Genomic DNA, 25613 nt, shown 5'->3' on the forward strand with positions numbered 1-25613 from the left:
CAAACAAAAAACCTTTTGGAGCACTAGGACTAGTTTTGGAAAAAAAAAAGTTCCATTGTTTCCTAAGTCCTTAACTCATTTGCAAGTATTCAATCGTGCACTTCTGGAAGAAGCAAAGGAAGGAATCATCAAGGTTAATTCCAGGGGCATGAGACCATGATGAGTGGAGAGAAAGCCACAAAAAAACAAAAAACAAACGAACAAACAAAAAATAAACCAAAAAAAAAAAAAAAACCCACAATGGCATCTTTTTAATTCCCTTAGAGCAAACCCTTAAGATTTATGCTATACTAATTATTATTTGTCATATAAGAGCATTTGTACTTTATTACATCCCCTCTTCCACTGGGGAGGACACAGTTACATCTGCCTGCACCACCAGGTAGCCTTTGAACAGCGCTGTGTTAAATACAAGTACAAACCAGAGCCCATGTGTTTTCTGACCTTACGGCAATTTGATATCTAACTAAGCGTGGGCATGTGTTAAGTCCTATTCTGGTCCAAATTAAGTAACTTGAATTAAGAAACCGTTTCAGGAAGTTTAAAACACACACATACACACCCGCGCGTGTGCGCGCACGCACACTCTGTCTACATGTGAAACAAACCTCAGACCAAACACTGAGGTCTTGCTCAGGGAAAAAAAATTGCTAAAATATAACACAGACACACTAGAAACACCCAGTATTTGCCAAACAGATTTCGCACGAGCATCTCCCTTGTAGCATGGGCAATCCTGCCACTTTGAACCTTCCCATTTACTCCTCCATAGGGTTTGATTTGGATGAATGTAGGCTTTGTCAGATTTTTACATGTCCCTTTATTTTTCTGATCATCTCTAAACCGTGCCCTTAAAAATAATAGCCTTTGAGAATCTCTAGAAAACTAGAATTGCTCTTTCTCACCTAGGTTCATTTTCCTCCCCAAACACACCTATCTTGCGGGGTTTCTTGGTCTGGTTTTGTTTTACATAAAATAAAATGTAATCGGCCATTTTCAAATACACAATAAACCCAGTTTACCCTAATAGAGTTATTAGTACAAAAAGCTTATCCATAGCATGTAGATGGCTAATGAAGGAATGTACCTACAAGATATTTTGCCTGCTCAAGAATGCCAAGACCTCCAATATTTTTTTTTTCCTCTAAATTCTCTGTTAAACTAATTCTGTGTGATAGGCAGATATGTCCTCCACATGCCGGTGAATTAAAATTCAGCTTTCAGTGAATAAGATTAATTGCCTCTTCAGACAAAGCTGGATTTGCTCTCCTATTAGAGAAAGGGGAGGGGGAGAAGCAAGGGGCAGGGAGCCAGCCAGACTGTGGTATTCAGTTACACGTGAAATGATTTGTAATTCTGAGTAATCACTTAGGACAAGCCCTTGCACCATTTTATCTATACATGACTCTAGGCCAAAGTCAATACTCATAGTAAAATAATGAGATGAAGCTAACTGAGCCCTTTTATTAATGCTCCAAGGAGCAAATCTGATGCTTGAGTTTCTCCCATTGAAAGTATCCACTTCTTCCTAAAAAATGAACAAGTGGGTCAGGATGCCCAGTAGCAGCCAGGGTACCTGCTTCAGCAAAATCATAAATAACCAACCCTTCCTGCCTTCCCCCTTTCTGTTTGTGCACCAGGCTTTACCCAGCTGCAGGTGAAAACACATGAATTTTGCATTACCTCTAGGCTCATTAAAGAGATCTGGCTCTCTCCTAATAGCTTCCCCTCACTTAGGGGGAGACACACACACACACACACACACACACACCCCATGATGAACCTTAAGAGAAACAATGCATAAGACTTTTGCTTTCTCCTCCTCATCAGTCTTATAAAGAAAATCAACTGTTCTAGCAAATGCACAGCTTGGTGACAGAGTCAGCACGCAACTGTGAGGAAAATGAGATGGATAACCAGCTGTCCCAGTTTCCTGGAGATGAGGTTTGGGAAGGGAGAGAGTGCTGAGAAGGGAGGGGAAGGAAGGGTGTAGGGAAATCCTTGCTTTTAGCCCTCAGTGTTCTTTTTCCCCATGTTACCCCCAGTCGGGTGACCAATCTGGCAAATCCATAAGCGCAACAAATGGTGCCCTCACTAAGTCGTGGGCAATTGAGGACTCCCCCGTGCTGGTTGAAGGCCTAAAGATCCACTAGGAAAGCTTCGAAAAAAAAATATTATCCTTAATGTCATTTTCTAAAACTTGGAGAAACAAACTAATTTATGTGAAGAGAACGGTCTTTTATTGGAAAAACCACACAGAACATTTCCATTCATCACCGAAAAAAAATGTCCAAGCTTTTACTTATTAAGGCAAAAATCTCCATACACATGTATTCCAACATAAGACAACACAGGTCTAACAGAAGGACAAACATACCTGCATTCAAATTCCAGATTTGTCTCCTATTCGCTAGGTGACTCTTCCAAGTCTCTTGGCATGTCTGACCACAATCTTCTCATCTGTAAAGAGAGGATCACACATTTACAGGCAAACTGTGACGAGTGAAGCTTAGTTCAACATCAAGAGCATAAACATGATTACCCACATCCCTCCATCCCCTGGATTATTCGTATTCCCAGGGGTATGAGACGTCTATATAGAGATTTCAATTAAATTACTCCTAATATTTCTCTAATTAGAGCTTTTGGTTGGTGATCAAAATAGCTTTTTTTGAATTCCACTTCCATTGGTGCGCTCATTTGTACATGAGCCTACAGACATGAAATTTCCCTTAAGAAAGCTTAATCACAAACCAAACAATCAATCATGAACCAAAGAGAAATTGCTAAAAGATCCAAGTACCTACATACTGAGTACATACCAAGTGCACGTTAATTCAATTGTTCTCAGCCATACCTTGGTTTCTCACACAAGCTGAACTTGGAATGTTATTTTTTAAATGGAGATTTCAGGACCCAAAATTCCTATAACTATACAGCTTGCAGTGTCCTGGGAGAAACTTTCAGTCTAATGAGGACTCAAGGTATGCAACACACACATTCATACGAATTGCCGGACATACAGGGAAAAGGACCTTCAGGTAGAAGACAAAACACATATGAAGTCACCAACATTTATGAAAGCTTGGCATGAGAGGGAGCACGTAACAAGTCTGGTGCAGAGAGTAGATGGAGGAATGGAAAGAACTGAGAGAAAAAAAGAAGAGAAGCTAGCATCAGATGGTATTTATTGGCAATTCTGAAGTGTTTGCACCTGATCTGGAGACCAGACACTCTGAAATTTTAGTGTGACAGAGAATCACATAGGGAGCTTGTTAAAAATACAGTCTAGGGGGCAACTGGGTGGCTCAGTAGGTTAAGTGTCTGCCTTTGGCTCAGGTCGTGATCACAGGGTCCTGGGATGAGTCCCGCATCGGACTCCCTGCTCAGCGGGGGTCTGTTTCTCCCTCTACCTCTGCCCCTCCCTGCTTGTGCACTCTCTCTCCCTCTCTCTCCCAAATAAATAAATAAAATCTTAAAAAAAAAAAAATACAGAGTTGAGGGACTCCTGGGTGGCTCAGTCAGTTGAGAATCCGACTCTTCATTTCAGCTCAGGTTATGATCTCAGGGTCCTGGGATCGAGCCCCCTGCCATGGGGCTCCATGCTCAGCAGGCAGTCTGCTTGATTCTACCTCTCCCTCTGCCCACTCTCTTCCGCCCGCATGCCTCTCTAAAATAAATAAATAAATCTTTAAAAATACAGGTCTAGGTCCCGCAATCAGTTCTAATTCAGAAATCCTGGTGTGGTTCCTCAGCATCTGCTTTCTTTTTTCTTTCTTTCTTTCTTTTTTTTTTTTTCCTGAGGATCCACTTTCTAACAAGCTCTCCAGGTGATTCTGATGGAAGACGATACATAAAACTCACTGTGAGAAACATGGCTCCAGGATATGGGGAGTCATTAGGGATTTATCAGAACTGTGATATAATCAGATATATGACGTAAGAAGATAAATAGTTCCTAGAGAATAAATTGGAAGACCAAGCCTAGAAGGAGGTGCATAATCCAATTGGGAAGCTTTTTGAGTGGGGCAGGAGAGAAATAATGAGACACTGAACTGAGTACCATTAGATGAGAATATAAGGAAGAAGTATAAAAGTTTAACAGGACATAGCGGCTTACTGCTTGGAAAAGGAAGGAATCTAACATGACTTCATGTTTTCTGTTTTGGGCTCTGCTGACGATGATTATGTTTTTCGAAACAGCTTATATAGGAAGATGAATAATTTGGGGAATATGAGTTAAATTTTGCATATGTCAGGTTTAGTAAAAGTGTGGGCTTTGGGGTCAGATAAGCTGGATTTAAAGCCCTATGCCTCTTCACTTCTGTGTGACATGGCAAATTGCTTTACCTCTCAGATGTAAAAGTGGGGGAAAAGTTCAGGGATTTTGATAAGTAAATCAGTTAATATAAGAAAAGACTTTTGTACAGTGCCTGAAAGTGATTAACAAATGCCAGTAATATTAATAGCTAGTGTTATTTTTAATGCCATTATCATTAGCCAGCTGGAGATATTCCATAGACAGATGAAAATATCATCCAGGTGATTATTAAAACTTTGTTACAGATAAGGTCATCCAGAAACATTTGAAGAAACAAGGACTAAGAGAATCCAGGGGAATATGAATGCTTTAGTTGATAGATGAACTGGATGAAGCTGAGGAGTGGTCACACAGAAAGAAAGCAGAAGATATTGTAGGTCAAGGGTGTAAGGTAGAGGAAGTTATCAACAGTGTCACACACTTCAGACAGTCAGGTAAAATAAAAGTAAAAAAAAAATATCCACTGTATTTGACAAATGGGAAAACAATGGTGACCTTAATTAGAATGGCTTCAATGACTTACGAGGCTGCAGAGCGAATGGGAGCTGGGTGAATAACCAAAATGATTGTGTGAAAGGACAAACTAGGTGGTAGCAAGAAGAGTCAAAAGGTGGAGAAGCGCTGGGCTTTCTTTTTTTATAAATGGGATGAGCATGAGCACATTTTCAAGCTTAGAGAAGCAATCCAGTGCAGAGAAAGAAAGTCAGAATCATTGTTGGAGGAGAGACTGAGAGGTAATGGGAAGGATGAAATAGACAAAACAAAACAAAACAAACAAACAACGACAGGTGGGTTTTGGCCTTGGACCAAGGAGGGAAACTTCTTCCCTCAGCTCTGAAAGGAAGGACATAAAGAAGTGGTCAAAAATCCAGAAACTGGAGATGAGTGCATTCCTGTCAGAGAACACTGAGTTTCTCCCCAAAATAGGGGGGCTCTCTGGTGAAAGTGAAGTGGCTACACTGGGAGGCAGGTTAGTCATGAGAGGAGAGAGGTCAGAATTTGGAGTAATAAGGGACAAGGGAGTTTACCAGGGACTGTAACTCCACTCCCCCACCCCCACTCCCCCATAGAGGGACTGGCAGAGGGGTGGGAGCATCTGGGCAGAAAGTGTTTCGCATCCAGTGCTGGGTGCTGGTTGAATAGCAGTTCTGAGCCCTGAACTGGTGACAGAAGAGGAGGAAAGATGAAGATCATCGGGGTTGAAGAGGTTAAGGAAAGGTGTTGACGTGTCTTCCACATGAATGAGGAAAACCTCTAGGACGGTGAATGGAATTGCTGTGGGAAAATATTCAGCAGTGCTTCTTTCCTCAGTGAATGCAGACAAGTGCCCTGGCGATTGGTAGAAAACATCCGTGAGGAAACACTGAACACAGTATAATGTAATGGGTGGCAATCCAAAAAAGACAGGAATTTCCGAATAAATGTAGAAAATCAACCATCTGGAAGCAACAACTTGATGTTTAGGAAGTTGACCTCTATTCTGCTTAGAAATATGAGAATCAGGAGAGACTATTCAACGCGTTGTTGTTTTCACCTTTTCTTCTCTTCCAATGCATAAACCCAAATCTGAGGTTTACTTTCTGCCTCTCAACTTGGATATCTGGCGATTGTTCGTGTCGGCTCTCATCTTCCCTAACTTTTAATCCTTGGCCTATGTAGGTGGGTATTGCCATTCTTGTCATTATTCTTGACACTCCAAATTAAGCAGGTTTACGTACTTGTTTATTTGACTGTCATCAGGAGACATTTTGCCTTTTGTTGAAAATGAGCCTGTTTGAGCAGGAACTGGGCTGGGGTTTGGATATGAACATTGGAATCCTAAAATCCCAACCATGTATATAGATCTCTCTCACACTGTCCTTCTTTTCTTTGCTTCCTCCCTATCATCCTAACTTGTGATTCTTTTTGTCGTTCCCTTTTATTATTTCTTACCTTATTCCTTCTTTAAATCGGACATCATTCTTAAATATTCTGAAGCCACACAGATGCCCCCTCTCCTTCATCTCTGAACCTAGAATCTCTAAAAAAGAAGAAAGAAGCAAAGACACACCCATAAATAAAACTCTACTTGTCCGGGCACCAGGGCATCCAAATCTATTTGTACCATTAATTTGCCTTTGTGTCTTGTAAACCCAAATTTAGTTATATACTTCCCAAGTTTTGGCCATGGCCTCTGATAACTCAAATTGTCTCCCTCAATTTCCCCCTGTAGAAAAATATCTATCATTTACCCCATCATTCTTCTGAAACTGGTAACAGATTTAATAGTTTAAGCTACTCTGTTAAAAAGGAAATATCTTTTTAAAGTCAAAATAAAGCTGGCGTGACTGGAAGATTGGCATCATTAAAAGCATGTTACTTAAGTATCTAAGATGTATGCTAAACATAAGTGGTTAAAATAATTTAAAATGAGTTTTTATTGTAAATTAGAATATATAAACATTTAAACCCCACTTTTGAGTGAAAATTGACCTATCTGAAGGATTTTCTCATTTAGCCAACGTCTCATTGTCTACAACATAAAGATAAAAGGAAGTATTTGTATTTAGGCTTGCATAAAATTAAAAATACATAGATTTGATGCATAGAAATGGACTTAGTAAAAAGTGAGGCTTCTTTCTGTTGAATAAAATAAAACAATGAGTAATTCTTGATACACATTTAAGAATATGTTATTAGAAAAAGAGTGTCTCAAAAACCTATTGTATCTTTTTTCTTCTTCCTCTTTGAGTAACTCAGGCAGGAAACCTCAACATTTTATTTGATTATTTAAGAGTTCCCTTTGGAGTGGAAGTAGATGGAGCTTGATATCACTATGTATAAATAAATAATTTGAAGGTTTCTATGTCCAGATAAAATTCTAAAATCAGATAAGTAGGTTTCATTTTATCTCTTGTTATTGTAGTGGTGGGAAGCCTAGTTTTTCCCTCCCTCCATGGCCTGTAGTCCTCCCAAGATTGCTCCCTCGGGCTCCCCTGTGGCCTGAGGGATGTATTTAGGATCTCATCAGCCCTTTTAATCTGATTGCCATTCTGCATTTTAATCTCTGCTCCTCCGCCCTCTCATAAATTGGGAAGAACTGCATCATCTCCCCCTTCTCCCCACCTCCTAAACCACACTCAGTCCATAGCAGCACAGGAGAGATAAATGCCAGATTATAGATTTGCTTCGTTATGAAAATGTGTTTGGTGACACTTTTCTTCTGACAGTCAACAATGTAAGTCAGCAAACAAGCTTATGACTGTGTGTGCCATTTCACATCACGATGGTTGTTAGTGATGGCTGCATGCTTTATAAAAAGGTAAATGGAATTCATCAGTTCATTTCTTAATTTTTTTTAACAAATATTTGCTTAACACCTAAAATATGCCAGGAATTAGGCGAGGCATTCAGAAAACAGAGATGAATAAACATGTTCCCTGCCTTCAAAAAAAACAAAAAAAAACCCTCACAGTCAAGTAAAGAGATAGTCACGTAAATAAATTATTATAATAAAGTAAGACGGAAAATAAAGTATAAAATTCCATTTCAGCACAGAAGATGAATGACTAACAAGACTGAGAAGAAGCTCAGGAATAGTCAAGTTGGATTTCGCACAGAAGACAATGTCTGAACCATGTTTGAAAGAGGAATATGAGACAACAGAGGGAAGCCATTTCCAGCAAACATGCCCAGAAAAGAAGAAAAAATAACATAGTTACATACATGTCAATAGTTTGGCATATAGAGAACATAAGATGAGAGTTGGCATATTACTAGAATTGAACATCATAAACTCCTTTGAGGAAATAATGACATTTGTTTTCAGTATCACGATTTCCTCAACTTGGTCTATTCCTGAAGTCTCACGGTAAAGCAGAAGGAGACAGGTATGGCTCCCAGAATCGTAGAAAACCACATCAGATTCATGATGCCTTCCGGGAACAGACAATGTGATCATCCAAGCCCAGTTCAAAGGAGTGAGTGCCTTTGACAAATAAGGAAAAGGTAAAGGTGATTTTTCTAAGACAAAATAAAATGTACATTATTCCTGTGTGGCCCTATCACAGCACAGAACAGAATTTGTAGGAATTTAGAGAATTGTAATACCTAACAGAACTCATCACCAAAAAGCATACCACAAGCAGAATCATTCTTTCAAAGATCCCCGTTTCTTATCACACCTGCATTCTTCTAGAGCATTCCCACTGCGACCATTCTTTGACCTCACAGAGAACTGCAATCCTTTATCCTTATTGCTTCATTTCTATCGACGAACCCCCTCAGGAATTCACTTCCCTCCTTCAATAGCCCTCGTTCCAGAGCCCTTCTTTATAATGACTCTTTTGTAAGCACCCTCGACTCCCTGGGCTCTTTCTCCTTCCATCACATCCAGTTTGCAAACCTCACTGATGAATCCAGCAATGCATTTCCTCTGGGCCAGCATCTACAGAGCTAAACACTGCTGGGCAAAAATCTTACCACAGAGAAACTGTGATCATGATTTATTAATGGTCACCAGCCTCAAATACTCATTCAACACTGAGAGATCAGAGTGACCTCCCCCTCACCACCACAGCGACTATTCAACACCTTGTCCACGTCCCTCCTACTGTCCAACTCTCTTTAGCTCTCGGCACATCACCTGCTTCAAAGCTCCCTGAGGACATAGAAACCACATAATACATTCCACGTTACCTTCTCATTACCAGATCTACATCTGCAGTCATCCAATCGTCTCCCCTCTTACTATGAAGGAGGAGCCAACCTTTCTTTCAGAATTCTATCTGTTCTGTGTCTCAGGTAACTATCCCCTTTCCTATTTCTTCCACGTCTCTCTAAGGGATCATTTTCATCAGCATTCACATACTCTCTAATAGTTCTCACGTTCTAAAAACAAATCAAATTCCCTTGATTCCACATCCCCAATTAGTATCTAATTTCTCAGCTTCCCTTCAGACCCAAGTTCAACCCCACTCTCCCCAAGGCAATCTTGCTTACACCTCCACAATCCCAGCTCCTTCTCAGATCACCACCGATTTCTATGATCAGACCAGTTCTTGCATTACTCAACCTTTCAGCAACGTTCAGATCCTTTCCCACCCCTTCCCTCCCGACATAGCCTTTTTGCTTCTTCAGTCATATACTCTCCTGGTCATATTTCTATTCCTTTGGTTCTCCCTTCTCACACCCAAAGCAGAGCCCAAGGTGAGGACTGGTGTGCAAGTAGTTGATGTGAAAGGTGATCCAAGTGGGCAGGTGTTAGGGACGTAGTAGAGTAAGAAAAGCAATAGAATTGTGTTATCAGGGTCCATGTGGTAGGCCAGAGGGGTGAAGATATTAATTTCTCTGAGGCCTCCTGAGGAGTGTACAGCACACTTCCCCTTAATTGTCCAAAAGACTGCTGTTCCTTCCTTCTTTACCTGTTGTTTAATTTTTGTGGTCCTCAGAGCTCAGTCCTGGGCTGTCTTTTCTCATCAATTTCCTACCCCTTCCCAATAATCTCAGACATCCTCATGCTGTATGTGGCACCCAAAATGTTTACAACCAATATATTTTTATCCACCACATAGATCGCTATTCCAAGTATAGCTTTCTCCATGACTTCTCTATTTGGAGATTCATCAGGCATCTCATATTAAGGATCTCCCAAATAATCCCTTGAACTTTCCCCATTCCTGCCCCAAATCTGCTTCTTTAATTTTATCATAGCTTAATAAACGGCACTTCCATTCACTCTGTTATATGCAATAGAACCTGAGTCATTTGACAACCACCATCTTCTCCCTTCCTACATCCAATCCAATACCAAGTTCTACCAATTGTACTGTCAGCTTATATCTAAAATTTGTCCACTCTTTATCATCTCATTCCTCATCTAGACAATTGCAAGAGTCTACTTCCATTTCTGTCTTCCAATCCACTTTGTACACAGTAACAAGGATGATCTTTCAAAAGCAGATATCAAATTTTATACTCCTCTGCCTAAAGGATTTAATTGTCTTTCTATTCTCTTGAAGTGGTAACAATTTGTACCAGTTTTCTGGGGACATGTCCTGTTCTCTGCCTGTTGTCCTAGCTTAATTATCAGCAGGATCCACTTTCATTCTTCAAAGTATCTCATTTTGGACGATAACTTATATGGTCACCCTACTCTTAAATACAAAATTCCCATATGATTTACTCCAACCTCATCTCCTGTTATTCTACACTAGCCAACTTGAAGGCACCAACCATTCTCTGCTTCAGAGTCCTGGCGCATGCTGTTACCTCTGAGAACAACGCGTTCCCTCTGAACCGTCGGCCAGGCCAACTCCTACTCTCTCACCAAGAGTCCACTTAAGGCCACCTTATAAAACAGGTATTTCTCAATTCCATAATATAAACCATTTCTACCAGGACGCTTACTTTTCCTGTATCTTCTCCCTTTCATTCCTAGTGTAATTATAAATTTATTTGTATCCCCACTGGATAGTAAGCAGAAGGGCAAAAACTCCTATTTGCCACTTAGTAATGTCTATTCAAGCACAGCCTGGACCCCTTGTGGGTGTTCTTTAATATTGTTGAAAGAACAGAGGACAGGAGAGAGAGAAATACCAGCCAAGGCCTTTTAATACACCCATTTTTCTAAACCTGAACAAATACAAATTGTCTCATCACTCTGACCTACTAGAGCGCAATGAAGATGTTGAAAGAAAATGCCAACATAAGAGGTGCACATAAAATTTTCTCGTACTTTGTGAACATGAACAAGACTGTCTAAACACAATGGAGACAAATTCCAGAGAGGCAATTGTTGGTAAAGAGGGGAGCTTTATTAGCTCTCTCAAAACAGGAAATTAGGCGAAAGAATAAAATAATGAAAAATTCAGCTCAGAACAGAAAAACATTCATATGAGAATATATACCGAATTAGTTCTCTCATGACAGATCATAAATTGATGCCATTTTAGAGCCAGAAGGACTGTACATGCGAGTTAGTTCAGTTCTATCATCTTGCAGCGAAGGGAGTTGAGACCCAGGCAGCGGAGGTAAAATGAGCAAGTCCACAGGAATGAATGGTCTCCCATATTTCTGTATAATGAGACAGGTCTAGGGCAAAAACACTTGTTATTTCCTAGTGGCTAATACAAAACCTAGTTAACATGTACTACTTAAGAAATGAAAATAAATACACTGGTCCTATAAGAAGATAGCCTTTAGATAATCTTTTACATCAAAAGCTGTCTTCTTCACCCCATCAGTCTCCTATCATGAAGAGATTAAGACGTTGTAGTAAAAAAAAACAGAAAACAAAACAAAACAAAGAATACATATTTGTATTTATAGAACCCGGTGGCAAAGGTGAATTATTAAATTACATTTCAGGGCATTCTTTTTAATGAAATAGAGTATCAACTATTGTCATTTAAATAATTAATTATTTTGTTTTATTTAAGTAAAATGTGTTCTTAGGTTTCTCCTCTTTGACGGGCTTTATTTTTCACTCTATAAAGAGACTATCTCTATGTCAGTGATTTTGACAGTGAACTCATAAATCCCTTACTAAGTTTTAAGCCTTCCAAAACGGACACATATTTCACAGACGGGTACTTGCTTTAAAGAATTCTGTTCTAGCCTCAGATACTGGATACTTTTTTACCATGTGAAAGTCACATATCCTTTTACAGAAAGCTCACACCATTTGTTTTTCAAAACGAACCAAAAAAGTCACTCATCCATCTCCCCACTCTGAACAGAAAGGTCATACCTATTGTAAGAAGTGTGCCTTCCATGGATGACCCGCATCATTGCCTCGAGGCTGCATGAGAAGCTACAATGACAGGATTAACAGAAGGGCGTGTAACACTGCTCCATGCCAAGATAAATATCCCATTGTAACTTCTGAGAATGAGGGGCCAAACATTTTCCTCACAGACATTCTATGCCCTCAGAAATTCCTCCCTAAATTCTTCTGACCAAGTCCAGATTTATTGGCTCAGAGCTCTCACATATATAATGTTATTTGTCTGACTGTAGAATGTAAATATGGCCTGTTAACTCTTACGCTGTATCCTAGCTTTACTAAATATGAAAATTATTTTACATGTTTAAATATGAATATTAAAGAATGCAAACGTTTTTAGAGTATGTTAAAGAGCATAATTTCTATTCAATAAAAACACAAAGAGCCTCCATGATACAACAAATGAATGGAATGGAGAGATAGACATGGAAAAAATTATTTACTCATCAAGACTCCAGTATATGACGTTTTTCCAAGCTGGAAAACTTACCGTGCAGAATATTCTCCACCCAGAAATGTAAGCCAGTATTTAGCCATTACGGAAACAATGACTTTGAAGGCTGTGAAGAACCCCATGTGAGGTTTTCATTACAAAGACCTTATTTTAGATATGTCAGGTCTGACTTGGAAATGGCAATTACTTTTATAGAAGTTCAGGGCTTGACATTTTTTCTTAGGTATTGTTGCTTCCCTTTTGGGGGGAGAGGGGAAAGTAACTAATGATGCCCTGGAAACGATTAACTTAAAAAGAAACAGCTAAGAGTATTTGATCATCCTTTGATGAAGTGTGAACACTAGACCCCTTTCCCCCATAGTGGAACTGGACTAAGCTAGCTTTGAGGGAAGGAAAGAGTGTAAGTAGAGGGAATGGGAGGAAGGCATTTGTTACTGTTTCTTTATCTCAGAGAAGCTATTTCAAGTGATCACTGGTGGGAACTGCTGATAGTCAATCTCATATTTTCACTCCACGTTTGACATCAATGTTGTCAATACGACATAATCGTCTCTGTCAAAAGCATCATTCATTTCCAAACTGCAGAGTTATTTACAGTCGTGTCTTCACTCAATGTAACACCACCACTCAACACTCAGCTGTCCCTTCTCTGTTTTAAGTAAACGTTTGGGCAGACTTTTAAAGAAGCTCTATTTTAGGTTAGGCTAACAACCTGAAAATGAACCCAAAGAAAAAAAACCTCATCTCTTGTCCAAATACCATTTGGACAAACGGATAAAGTTTTTCACAAAAAAACTGGCATTTCAAAATGAGTTCTGTTTGGTAAGAGACATGGTGCTGAAAAGTGACATTTATAATGACAGCAATATGGATCCCCAATAAGAAGACGGGGTTGCATTTTGCTCTAATTATAGCTGTTTTAGATGTGTGTGCATTTTTTAAAAATTTGGAATCAATTATAATAATGTAGCTTTCAGTTAAGCACCTACTCTAAATCTCTGTTTACAAAAACATGGCTGATATGAGTCTTTGAATACAACTATACAGCAAATATTATGAGGAAAACTCCGTCTTAGGCTTCTAAGCACCCAACTGAATAACTATTCACTTCATGGCTTCTATGCACCCAGCACGGTGCTAGGCACTATATACAGCAAAAGAGAGAACAATGGCAATATGAAGGAAACCAGGCAGTGTTTTAAAAAATAAATTTACAGGTCTCTTCCTTCTCTTATGTCAGAGAACACATTTTGAAACCCTTGGTATAACCAGAATTCTCTCTTTCCAAGAGGTAACCACTATGTCCTTTTATTAGCAGAAGACATGATAATAGCTAAAAAGAGGTGGATGGAGTTTTGAAAATCAGAAGCAGGCTTAAAGCTAATTGGACAGACAACAGAATTTTGGTGGTCTAATGACTTTCAGAAGCTATTTGTCCTTGTGCTCTTCCCAAGAAAAATATAAATATCACTATCTCAACCGACGGGGTTCCTTCCTCTTAATATGAAATACATCAAGTATATACACTGAAAAATAAATCAGGCATTCTAAATTTTTATTTTAGAGAGAGGGAGAGAGAGAGTGAACAGGGGGAGGGGAGAAGGAGGAAGAGGCAGAGGGAGAGGGAGAGAGAGAATCTTAAGCAGGCTCCATGCCCAGCACAGATCCCAACATGGGGCTCCATCTCACAGCCCTGAGATCATGACCCGAGCTGAAACCAAGAGTTGGATGCTTAACGGACTGAGCCACCCAGGCACCCCTAAATACATTTTTGTCATCTGAACAAAATGAAACTTGGTTTACTTTGAAACCAGTGCATTTTAAAATAAAAGTACCTACTACTTACTATGAGCCTACTGTGTGCCAGAACTTTTGTATAAATGATCTCATTTAGGCCTCCCTCCAGACCATCAGTTTGTTACCATATAACTCCCATTTTATAGATTGGTCAACTAAAATGAACAGAGGTTCAGGGATTTTCTTAAGATTCTGTAGTTACTATTAATGGTGGTATAGCTAACCTTACCGTCAACATAAATACTATGACTTTTTCATGGGTTTTCTCATTTAATTCTGGAGATAGGGGCTATTAATATCCTCATTTTATAGATGAAAAAAAACAATAAAAATCTTAGGCTTTCAACAATTTGTGTATAAGATCTTACTTAACTAGTTCATGATTGAGCTGGGATTTGAACATAGGTTTTGTACTGAAAAGCCAGTGCTTTTCTCATCTAGCCATAGTCCTCCAAGACCAAAACTGGAACTTGAAGCCGTAACTTTTGTTTTCAGTAAGTGCACAAATTTCACTTTACCTCACTGTCCTAACAGAAGCTTAAGAACATCAAAGTGGTTGCTTATTGTCTTCATTTCCCTCTCTTGTGATTCGCTTTTGTCTCCCTCTTCTTCACCCCATGCTTATGCAAGCCAATCCAGGACTCCTGGACTCTCCATTTCATGAGAATCCTTCCTTTTACATTGATGATCAGTTGGTTTCTGGGGCCAATGCTAATGTTTGTTTTTCATTGTATTGTATTTTACCATATTTCCCCAGCTTGTTCTATAGCACTTCCACTAACAGGCGATCAGGCTCCTAAGAATGTGGACCATGCTTCACGCTGACTGTACCATACTGTAACTTTCTCCAGTGGGTGTCAAAGGATAATATTCTTAGATATTCTCTATAACTGGTTATTTTTAAGAGCCTTGACCTCAAAATCTCTCTCACTGCTATAGTAGGTTGCATTGACTATAGAGTCCCGTCTTCTTTCCTCTCAACCTCTTGCCTTTTCCCTCCCGTTTTCCATGTGGATTGTTTTTTCTGTATTTCATTTTCTTTTCTATTTCCACATGTGCATTTTGCTCGATCCCCATCCATCCTCATCCTGCTTTTCATGAACCCTATATCCACCATTTTCTTTCTCCCATAGAATGAAAATATCTTGAGTCCACCTTTTTTGTTAGGTACTCACAGTTAAGACAACCAGAAACAATATCTCTAGCTACAGAGCAACTCATACATAATGATAGATGTGAGTTGTTTTTAATAAACACATCTTTTATCATGATTATTACTGTCTTCATGCTTGTCTATAATTATATGTGTTATGCTCTGGTTCACCTTCCTACTTCTTATGTTCTTGATTAACATTAGAAAAATAAAAAGTTAAGTTAATAATCATTAGTTATTGGATTGTCACCTCCTCACTCTACTTATTGACAATAATTTGGAAATAGCAAACATCTCGTCTGATTATTAGGCCATCCATTTACCATGACCTGGGGCCACTTCGAAGTGATTAATGATGTGTGAGTTTGCTGCAATATTAAAAAGATCAACCTGAACCTTAACTCAAAGCATAACAACATCTTTAGAGCCTTAGAACAATTTTGCTCATTTTTTAAAATTTCTAGATGCCTACAATCATATAAGTAAATCTCTATTAATTCTTAACTTTGAAAAATAGGCTTAAATAATGTATATAAAATTCAGTATCTATAGTTATTGTGAAGATGTGTAAGTCTTTTGAAATTTGTTAGCAAGTGATGAGCAGCCTGGGATAAACACACACACACACACACACACACACACACACACACACACACACACGCATATAATTCCAAATGAGAAAATGGAAGAATTCCTTTTGGGGACATTTTACTCATAGGTATTACAATTCTATTGGATATTGCAGAGTCCTTCTTGAGTCATCTCTTTCATTTGAATAGTAATTTACAGTCTGCAATGCATTTTTTAAAACTTACTATATCTCACTATTTCCTGCAAGGTAGCTAGGGCAAATAATGCTAGAAGTGGACTGATATTAGAGGATATTAAATGGCTTTTCAAGGTCATGTACTAATCTGGGGCTTAAACTCAGTGTTCTGATTCCTACTTCATGTTTTTTCTATTCTATCATGCTTACCTAGATATTAGATAGATATATACTACCTAAAGTGAAAATTAAGCTTTAATCCTTTAAATAGAAAAAGGTTTAAAAAATTTATTCCATTATAATCTATTTGATCTGGTATGATAAAGGAAGGGAACATTCTGATTAATTTTATTTTCTGGTTTCCAATTTCCAAAAATTCAAACCTTGAAAAGATACATTTGACATCATGAGAAAATTTAAACTTTAATCCAAAGGACACTTCAAAATCTTATAGTACTTGAAGGTTATAATTTTTCCCATTAATTTCTACTATTTAATAGTGTCAGCTAAGAGATTTCCAACTAGAACAGTACACCAAAGCACTTTTTTTTTCTATATGGCATTACTCTCTAGCTGTGTCAATAAAAATACACCACAAAGTAATAAGGTTTTTTTTTTTCCCTCAGAGCAGAAACATTTTAAATGCTTGCACATTTTGACACAAAAAGCTTTCAATTATGTGAGAGTACTTTAATTTTTCTAAGTAAGGGCTTCTTCCTCATTAAAATAATGGTTGCAGATATTTTGAAAATATACTTTACTATGCTTTCAGATGAAATATTTATTTTCAGTAATCATCACTTCCACTTTGAACACCAAGATCTTAAATAATTACACATTTTTTTCCAAATGGCCATAGGTATTGAGTGAAGAAGGTGAGAAAGAAGAAGAATATGGAAGCTAAAATGAGTCATAAAATAGAGAAGAAAAGCTAACCCCACTAAAAGTGTGTTTTGTGGTATATTAGTTTACAACCGATGCTTACTGAATTACCAGAGACTTAGTGCTTAAAACAGCACAAATTTATTATCTTATAGTACAAGTGGTCCAAAGTTTGAAATGAGTCTTATGGGGCTAAAATCAAGGTGTCATAAGAGCTGTGTTCTTGTAGAAGCTCCCGTGGAGAAACCATCCCTTGCCTTTTCTGGCTTCTAGAAACTGCCTACATTCCTTGGTGTGTGGCCACATCACCCCAACCTCTGCTTTCACTGTCACACCTCTTCTAACTCTCCTGCCTCCCATTTATGAGGACCCTTGTGATTATAATGGACCCATGGCTGATAATCCAGGATAGTGTCCCCATCACAAAGGCTATAACTTAATCACATCCACAAAGTCCCTTTTGCCGTGTAGGCTTGGGGTATTGGGACATGGACAGCTTGGGAGGTCTTTCTGCCCATCACAGTGTCCATAAAACATTATAAATTTTATTTTTATTTTTTTTAGGATTTTATTTATTTATTTGACAGAGAGAGAGAGTGCACAAGCAGGGGGAGCAGGAGAGGGAGAAGCAGACTCTCTGCTGAGCAGGGAGCCCAATGTGGGGCTGGATCCCAGGACTCTGGGATCATGACCTGAGCCAAAGGCAGATGCTTAACCGAATGAGTCCCCCAGGTGCCCCAAAACATTATAACTTTTAAATCAACATAGAGATAGTGGCATGTTTGAAAATAAATACTCTTACGTGGAATTGATTTCTTTAAATGGATATTGGAATCTGGGTAGGAAAATATGAAGTGCTAATGTTACATGTCAGTTGTTTTTTAAAATACTCTTCATATTTGATTAGTAAAGCTACCATGTGAAAGCAGTCTTCCAAAGTGGAAGTGTGTGCTTCCCCTTATAAAGTAGCATGTAAAATTTTTAGATTGTGAAGAAGTGTTTTGAACCAAATGTGTACTGTGGAATATGTTAATAAAATGAAGTTTCCAATTAAAATTGGCATTTGTGAGTCTCTTGCTCACACCTACTACAAGATCAGCTGTGACCTCATTAGTAACATAAGTGGTGAGGAAGGCCAGAGTGTAATTTTTAAACTGGTTTCCAATCTAACAGTGTCCCCATGAATGAGGAGTTAAGAAAATATTGTGCCACCAAAATGAATTGAGGTAAGGCAAACTGATTTTTGCCTCTTATTCAAGCACTATCTCATCCTATGTTTTTAAAGTTACTTTCAATAACACCTAGAAATTGGGCAACTTAAAATGACTTTTTTAAAGACTTTGAAACAAATAACTTTACTATTTAAAGACTTCAGTCAACATAGATCAATGGAACAAAATAGAGATCCCAGAAATGGACCCTCAACTCTATGGTCAACTAATCTTTGACAAAGCAGGAAAGAATGCCCAATGGAAAAAAGACAGTCTCTTCAACAAATGGTGTTGGGAAAATTGGACAGCCACATGCAGAAGAATGAAACTGGACCATTTCCTTACACCACACACAAAAATAGACTCAAAATGGATGAAAGACCTCAATGTGAGACAGGAATCCATCAAAACCCTAGAGGAGAACACAGGCAGCAACCTCTTCGACCTCAGCTGCAGCAACTTCTTCCTAGAAACATTGCCAAAGGCAAGGGAAGCAAGGGCAAAAATGAACTATTGGGACTTCAACAAGATAAAAAGCTTTTGCACAGCAAAGGAAACAGTCAACAAAACCAAAAGACAACCGAAAGAATGAGAGAAGATATTTGCAAATGACATATGAGATAAAGGGCTAGTATCCAAAATCTATAAAGAATTTATCAAACTCAACACCCAAAGAACAACTAATCCAATCAAGAAATGGTCAGAAGACATGAACAGACATTTCTGCAAAGAAGACTTCCAAATGGCCAACAGACACATGAAAAAGTGTTCAACGTCACTCGGCATCAGGGAAATACAAATCAAAACCTCATTGACATATCACCTCACACCAGTCAGAATGACTAAAATTAACAAATCAGGAAATGACAGATGTTCGTGAGGATGCAGAGAAAGGGGGACCCTCCCACACTGTTGGTGGGAATGCAAGCTGGTGCAGCCACCCTGGAAAACAGTATGGAGGGTCCTCAAAAAGTTGAAAATAGAGCTACCATACGACCCAGCAATTGCACTACTGGGTATTTACCTCAAAGATACAAATGTAGTGATCCAAAAGGGCACATGCACCCCGATGTTTATAGCAGCAATGTCCACAATAGTCAAACTATGGAAAGAGCCAAGATGTCCATCAACAGATGAGTGGATAAAGAAGATGTGGTATATGCATACAATGGAATATTATGCAGCCATCAAAAAAAAAAGAAATCTTGCCATTTGCAACGACGTGGATGGAACTAGAGGGTATTATGCTGAGCAAAATAAGTCAATCAGAGAAAGACAAGTATCATATGATCTCACTGATATGAAGAATTTGAGAAACAAGACAGAGGATCATAGGGGAAGGGAGGGAAAAATGAAACAAGATGAAACCAGAGAGGGAGACAAACCATAAGAGACTCTTAATCTCAGGAAACAAACTGAGGGTTGCTGGAGTGAAGGGGGGTGGGAGAGATGGGGTGGCTGGGGGATGGACATTGGGGAGGGTATGTGCTATGGTGAGCGCTGTGAATTGTGTAAGACTGATGAATCGCAGACCTATACCCCTGAAACAAATAATACGTTATATGTTAATAAAAAAATATTGACTGTATTAAGAAAAAAAAAAAGACTTGAGTCAAAAATAACAAGATTATTATCATCATCATCATCCTCATTTTATTATTATTTCACCCTAATTCTCAATTATGACTCTCTAGGAACTACCATATTTATCGTTTTTGATAATGCTATTCTTGACTATTTTGAATTTTGTCTTATCTTTATGTGTGTTTCCCTTTGTTCTATTAGTCACATGGTACCTGACACACAATAAGCAGTGAATAAGTAATATCATATGGCAATTAAATGAGCTAAGGCTTTCTAAGATTCCTAACACAGTGCCTGGCACTGATGTGCATTGAATAAGTAGTAGTTAATGAAGATTTATGGATGTTGAAGAATGCCCTTATTGTTGCTCTGGTAAGTCCTTCGATACACATGATTGCAGAGTCAAAGACATACCTTTTCACACGATGCAATTAAAAGCTTCCATAGAACTTTTATTGCATAAAGGCCACAGTCTTGGGCTTATAAGAAAGAGAAGAGCATGAGGAATGCTAGGTCTAGATCGAACTGGCCTAATGGAGTACTTCGGGATCTGGCAATGTAAATAGAGTGTCATGGCCTTGTCATCAAACTCTGGAGGCATAGATTTCATGGTTTCTGAGTTGGGTAATAATACAGTTGCCTGCCAAGTCTTATATGCAGTCTCTCAGTGTTGTGCAATCATATCTTCTTGCACAAATGCCAACTACATGGCAACTTAATTTTAATCATGTAAATTTGGACTTGAGATGTGCTTCTAGGTTTACCAGAGATTTTTCTTGGTGACAATTTATACTCTCTCATATGTTTTACCCTTGTGGGCTAAAGGCCAAATGTTCTAAGAAATGCTGCCCAAGAGCTGGTCTTACTGTTGCTCTCTCTGTATTACTGTATGTGTGTATATGTGCATTTATACATATAAACATACATATGTATATATTTTTACACACACATGTACACATAATACTTTTCAGTCCTGTCCAAATATATGCAGCACTTAAGATAGCTAAGCCAAAACCACATTAAAAGAGAATGAACGTCATCAGTGCATATGTCAAAATGTCTCCTGTAATTAATAAAAAATTCATTTAAAAAAGTTAAAAAAGATCACCTTTGTTTTATTACGCTAAGTTCTCAATATCATATTCATTTTCCTTATTTAGATTGATCACAAACTCCAAATATTTTGACTAGCCAACTTGAAGACATGCATTGCTCTTGAAACGTGTATAAAGCATTTTAATAAAAATTTCACCTGCAGACACCACCATCTACTCCCATTCTCCATAAACTCATAATTAAAGCAAAAAGTATCATTAAAGTATCATTTAGATACTAACCTAAAGAGAGAATAACCACCAAAAGGCCCCCAAACATCAGTAATACGAAAATAAAAAATCATGAAAATTCTTTTCACATCTGCCGGGAGGAAACTGAGAAGTGACGCTCCGTGAATGGTCTTACTTATATCAGAAAGTTTCGTGCATGTGTTTAGATCTAAAAACACTGGTCTCTTAATTCTTCGTTCAAAATGTTTTTCACCCAGCCATTCTCCACCCAGACATGTGGAAATCACCGTGAAGCGAGGAGCAGGTTTCAATCGCTTTCAGCTCCAGAGTCTAGGCTTTGCAATTCATCTTCATGGCGAGAAAGGAAAGAAAATTCTCAAGTACCTTCAGGGGTTTCATGGGTACTCTTGCTCAACTTAGTATTTCTAGTCTTCATAAAACAAGAACACTGCGGATGACATGGTGAAGGAGTCAGTTTATTCCAAAGGCTGGAGTGCTTCCTCTATCTTACCTTTTTACAAGTTTACCATTTTGGAGTCATTTGAACGACTCGTTGGCTCAGTGGTGCAATATTTTTTTAAAGTTATTTCTGACCGTAACAGACACTTTTAGACCTGCAGTGATGAGCAAGCCCCAGAGGCAAAATACAATAAAGATTTAAGGGGTTGTTCAGTGCAGCACGGTAGCTTCTTTGTGGAGGACAGGAACAGAAGTGGGCGGGTTGGGCTGGTGTGTGATGATTTCTGACAATGCTGTCGTTTGTTTAATTTTCAATTTATGCCAGCACTTTGGGACATGGAAAGTATGATCCCAAGAAAGATAAGCTTTCATCTAAGATGTGAAAGTATTTTGCTATTGTCTCCATGCTCTTGTTGTTCTTTTTAGATTTGGTAAACAAAGTGTGTTCACAGCAGATAAAATATCCAGAAACAGAACTCAAATTACCTCCATTATGCCCACACCAGCCCCTTGTGATGGGCTTTCTGTGCATGTGCAAAAGATGAGATACGCCGCATTCTATATTTCGATTATTTTCTCTGAATAAAGAAACCCCAGCTTATTCCCTTATTCCATTGTTTATTCTATATGATAAAGGAAATGTAATCTATTTCTTATCATAAAACTCTGAGTTCACTGCAATATTATCAGAGATATGTTGCCTGTCTCTGAAGACATCCATCATGGAAGTGTTTGTGTTATCCTTGTTGGTATTTCACCTTACTGGATATATAAACTGGATTATAAACAATTCGGTTTAGCTTTCATTTGAGAACCATAGAATTTTAGTGGGTCCCAGGCTCAGCCAAATATTCTTTCATGGATATGTTTAGCAGATCCCTTTCCTCGTGAAAGCAATTCATGTGAATTTTCTTATACCCTTCTTCAAGAATAATAATGTTAAAATAAATGAAGGAAGGAAGGAAAGAAATGCATTTTTATATTTTATATATAAACACATACTATTGATAATATATACATACATATATATGTATACACATATGCACACATACCTAGCAGGTGGCATATTTATTTTTTCCTATGTATATATACACATATACATATGCCCTTTTATCACATTTATTGAGGGTCTTGTGGACTGTGGCACCCTGACAGTGACTGCCCGCATCAGACTAGAAGAATCTACTAGCATGACAATACACTGGGAACTACAGAAGCAGAGGTGAGGCGTGAAGGAGTCCTACAATCACACAGGAGCCTCTGCCCGCCACACTCTCTCCTCTCACTCTTCAACCTTTCTTTGTCCCCTAGCGACCCAGTCCTGTCAGCCCAGAGGAATAAAGTCTGGCCTACCTGTCTTAGAAAAAGAATGTATTTTCTTCTTGACACCTTGGTGTCCTACTAATCCTAAGGATTTCTGTCTTTTTTTTTTTCTTATAATCAAGCTCCTGGAAAGACTGGTCTTCGTTTGGTGTCTCCAATTTCTCACCTCCTTTTCACCCTTAACTCTCAGTAATCTGATTTCTGATCCCGCCAACTTTTGAAACTAGTTAATTTTCACACTGTCTTCTAGTGTCACGTGTATATTAATGAGTCCCCAAGGACGTCGTGCAGATCAATCCACAGGTCAATAATCATTCCTCATCTTACTTGACCTATCAGCCGCATTGGACGAGGGTACCACTTCCTCTTTCTTAGAATACTGTCTTCAGGCTGCTTTTGGGATGTCCTACTCTCCTGGGTTTCCTCCTGCCTCAGTAGGGGTTTCCTCTCAGTCTCCTTGCCAGGTTGCTTCTCACCTTCCAGACCTCTCAACTGTCTAGTGCCCCAGACTCACTCAGTCGACTTTGTTTCTTTTGTATCTACAAAACCCTTGGCGATCTCATCCTGTAACGAGGCTTTAAATATCGTCTGAACATGGATGACTATAAATCTAGATTTCCAGTCTGAACTTCTTATCTGAGCTCCAGACTTATACACCAACATCTCCATTTGAGTGTCTAGTGCTCATCTCCACCTAACATCCCAAACCAGGTCCTTATCTTCTTCACTCCCCCACACCGTCTCAGTTACTGGTGACTCTTTTTCAAAATAATTCCGAGTCTAACCACCGCTTTCCTCTTCCCCCTCTACTATCCTTTCCAACCACTATCATCTTTCTCCAGGATTATCACAATGGCCTCCCAGCTGATTCTTCTGCTTCCAGCCCTTGTCCCATTCAGTCTATTTTAAACACAGCAGGCAGAGTGATCCTGCTGGCATGGGAGTCCAATCATTTCCTGGTCCTGCTCAGAACTATAATAGTTTTTCACCACAGAGTAAGAGCCAGAACACCATGGCTTACGAGATCCTATACTATCTGGCCTATTCTTCACGGCCTCCCACTAACCTCTCCCTCACTCTGCTCTAGCCTCACTGCTTTCCCTTGGTCTCAAACCTGCTGGGCAGGTTCCAGGCTTGGGGCCTTTGCACTTATTATTCCTGCCTCCTGTTAACATTCTTCTGTTGACATCCACATAACTCACTCCCCTCCTCCTTTATACAAATGTCATCTCACTGAGGCCTTTTCTGGCCAACTATTCAAAATTGCAATGCCATCCTCCCTATACCTATAAAAATCTATTTTTGATGTATTTTAATATATTCAATAGTTATCTGTCTCCCCACTTCACCCTATTCCTACTAGAATATAAACTCCATGAGGGCAGGGATTTGGAGCTGTGACCTATGTCTACTGCTGTAACCCCTAGAACAATTATTTGCCTGGTATACAAATGAATAAACAAATACAGGCATGAAATCTGTATTTCTCAGATATGTAATTTCAACTAGATATTTGGTATCCAAACGTATGGGCGACTGCTGCCTCACACATAAATCCGTAGCTAAACTCATCATTTCACCCATGAGCTCAAACCCCAGTTATACCAATGACCAGTTAAGAAACTACACCAAGCCCTCAATATTTTTTTCCTAAAGAGATCAAAATATACTCAATATTTTTTTTTTCCTTGCCTTGAATCTCTACTCCGCTTTTCATCCTACCGCCCTAAGTACCCATTCATAGTCTCCTTCTGCAGGTTGGTACTTGTCTTCTGAACACCTATGAAATGATGCTATTTCCTGCTCACCCTTGAAAATTTGATTTAGACTTCTCCTCAAAAACTATTTTCCTGCTAATTCCCCCTCACCCTACTACCCCACTCCCACATATCTGCACATATAACTGAGCACCCTGGGTAAGCACTAATACATTTACCATATTGTATCAAGAGTCTCTTCTCACCACTCAGATTCCCCCATAGATTATAAATTGTGCAAGGATTATAACCACATCTTTACTATCTTTATTGTCTTTGGAATCCAAGGCCCTAGCAAAGAACCATATCCATGTTAGGTGCTCAATAAATTACTGTCGAATGACGAATGAGTGAATGGATGAAGGAATAAATGAAGAAGGTAAGATTCCAAAGAATATTAGAAGCAATGGATTAATGCTTTCTTGCATACTCTGATAGCTTTTGCGTGCTTTTATTGGAGTATTTAGTAATACAGCTTACAGATGAAAGTCAAAGATTCATGATCACATAAAACATGTCTTTATTACTGAAGCTAGCTGGAAAGCAAATAGACTAAGTTAGTTTGACTTGAAGTTATCCAGTGAAATTCTTATGTCTATTTTTGCAATTTTCTGGATAAAGTGGCCTCGTGGCTTTCACAGTAAATTTATAGTGAACGTAGAAATACAATGCAGGCCAAGTTGGAGTCCTTTGTGTTTCTGCATTAAATGGAGTTTAAGGTGGTCTTGAATCCTGGTCAATGCCATAGGGTTATTTGCTTTTTATTCCCCCATTTGCTTTTTCCCCCTCTATATTTCACATGAGAAAGCTCGATATTTAATCAAATTACCTTCATGAGAAAAAAAATTACCTTCA

At 38.7% G+C, this 25613-nt stretch overlaps 1 protein-coding gene across 2 annotated transcripts in view; it reads right to left on the minus strand.

Annotated features, from left to right (window-relative positions):
- Positions 1-25613, minus strand: part of LOC144378832 (uncharacterized) — a 542559-nt gene that overhangs the window by 134771 nt on the left and 382175 nt on the right. For both annotated transcript variants that reach the window (XR_013440596.1, XR_013440597.1), the window contains 2 exons: positions 6254-6341; positions 2378-2460 (listed from right to left, as the gene is read on the minus strand). The gene's annotated coding sequence lies outside the window, so the exon portion shown is untranslated. The remainder of the gene's footprint in view (positions 1-2377; positions 2461-6253; positions 6342-25613) is intronic.

The sequence above is a fragment of the Halichoerus grypus genome, chromosome 8 (genome assembly GCF_964656455.1).
Source record: "Halichoerus grypus chromosome 8, mHalGry1.hap1.1, whole genome shotgun sequence".
Lineage (NCBI taxonomy): Eukaryota > Metazoa > Chordata > Mammalia > Carnivora > Phocidae > Halichoerus > Halichoerus grypus.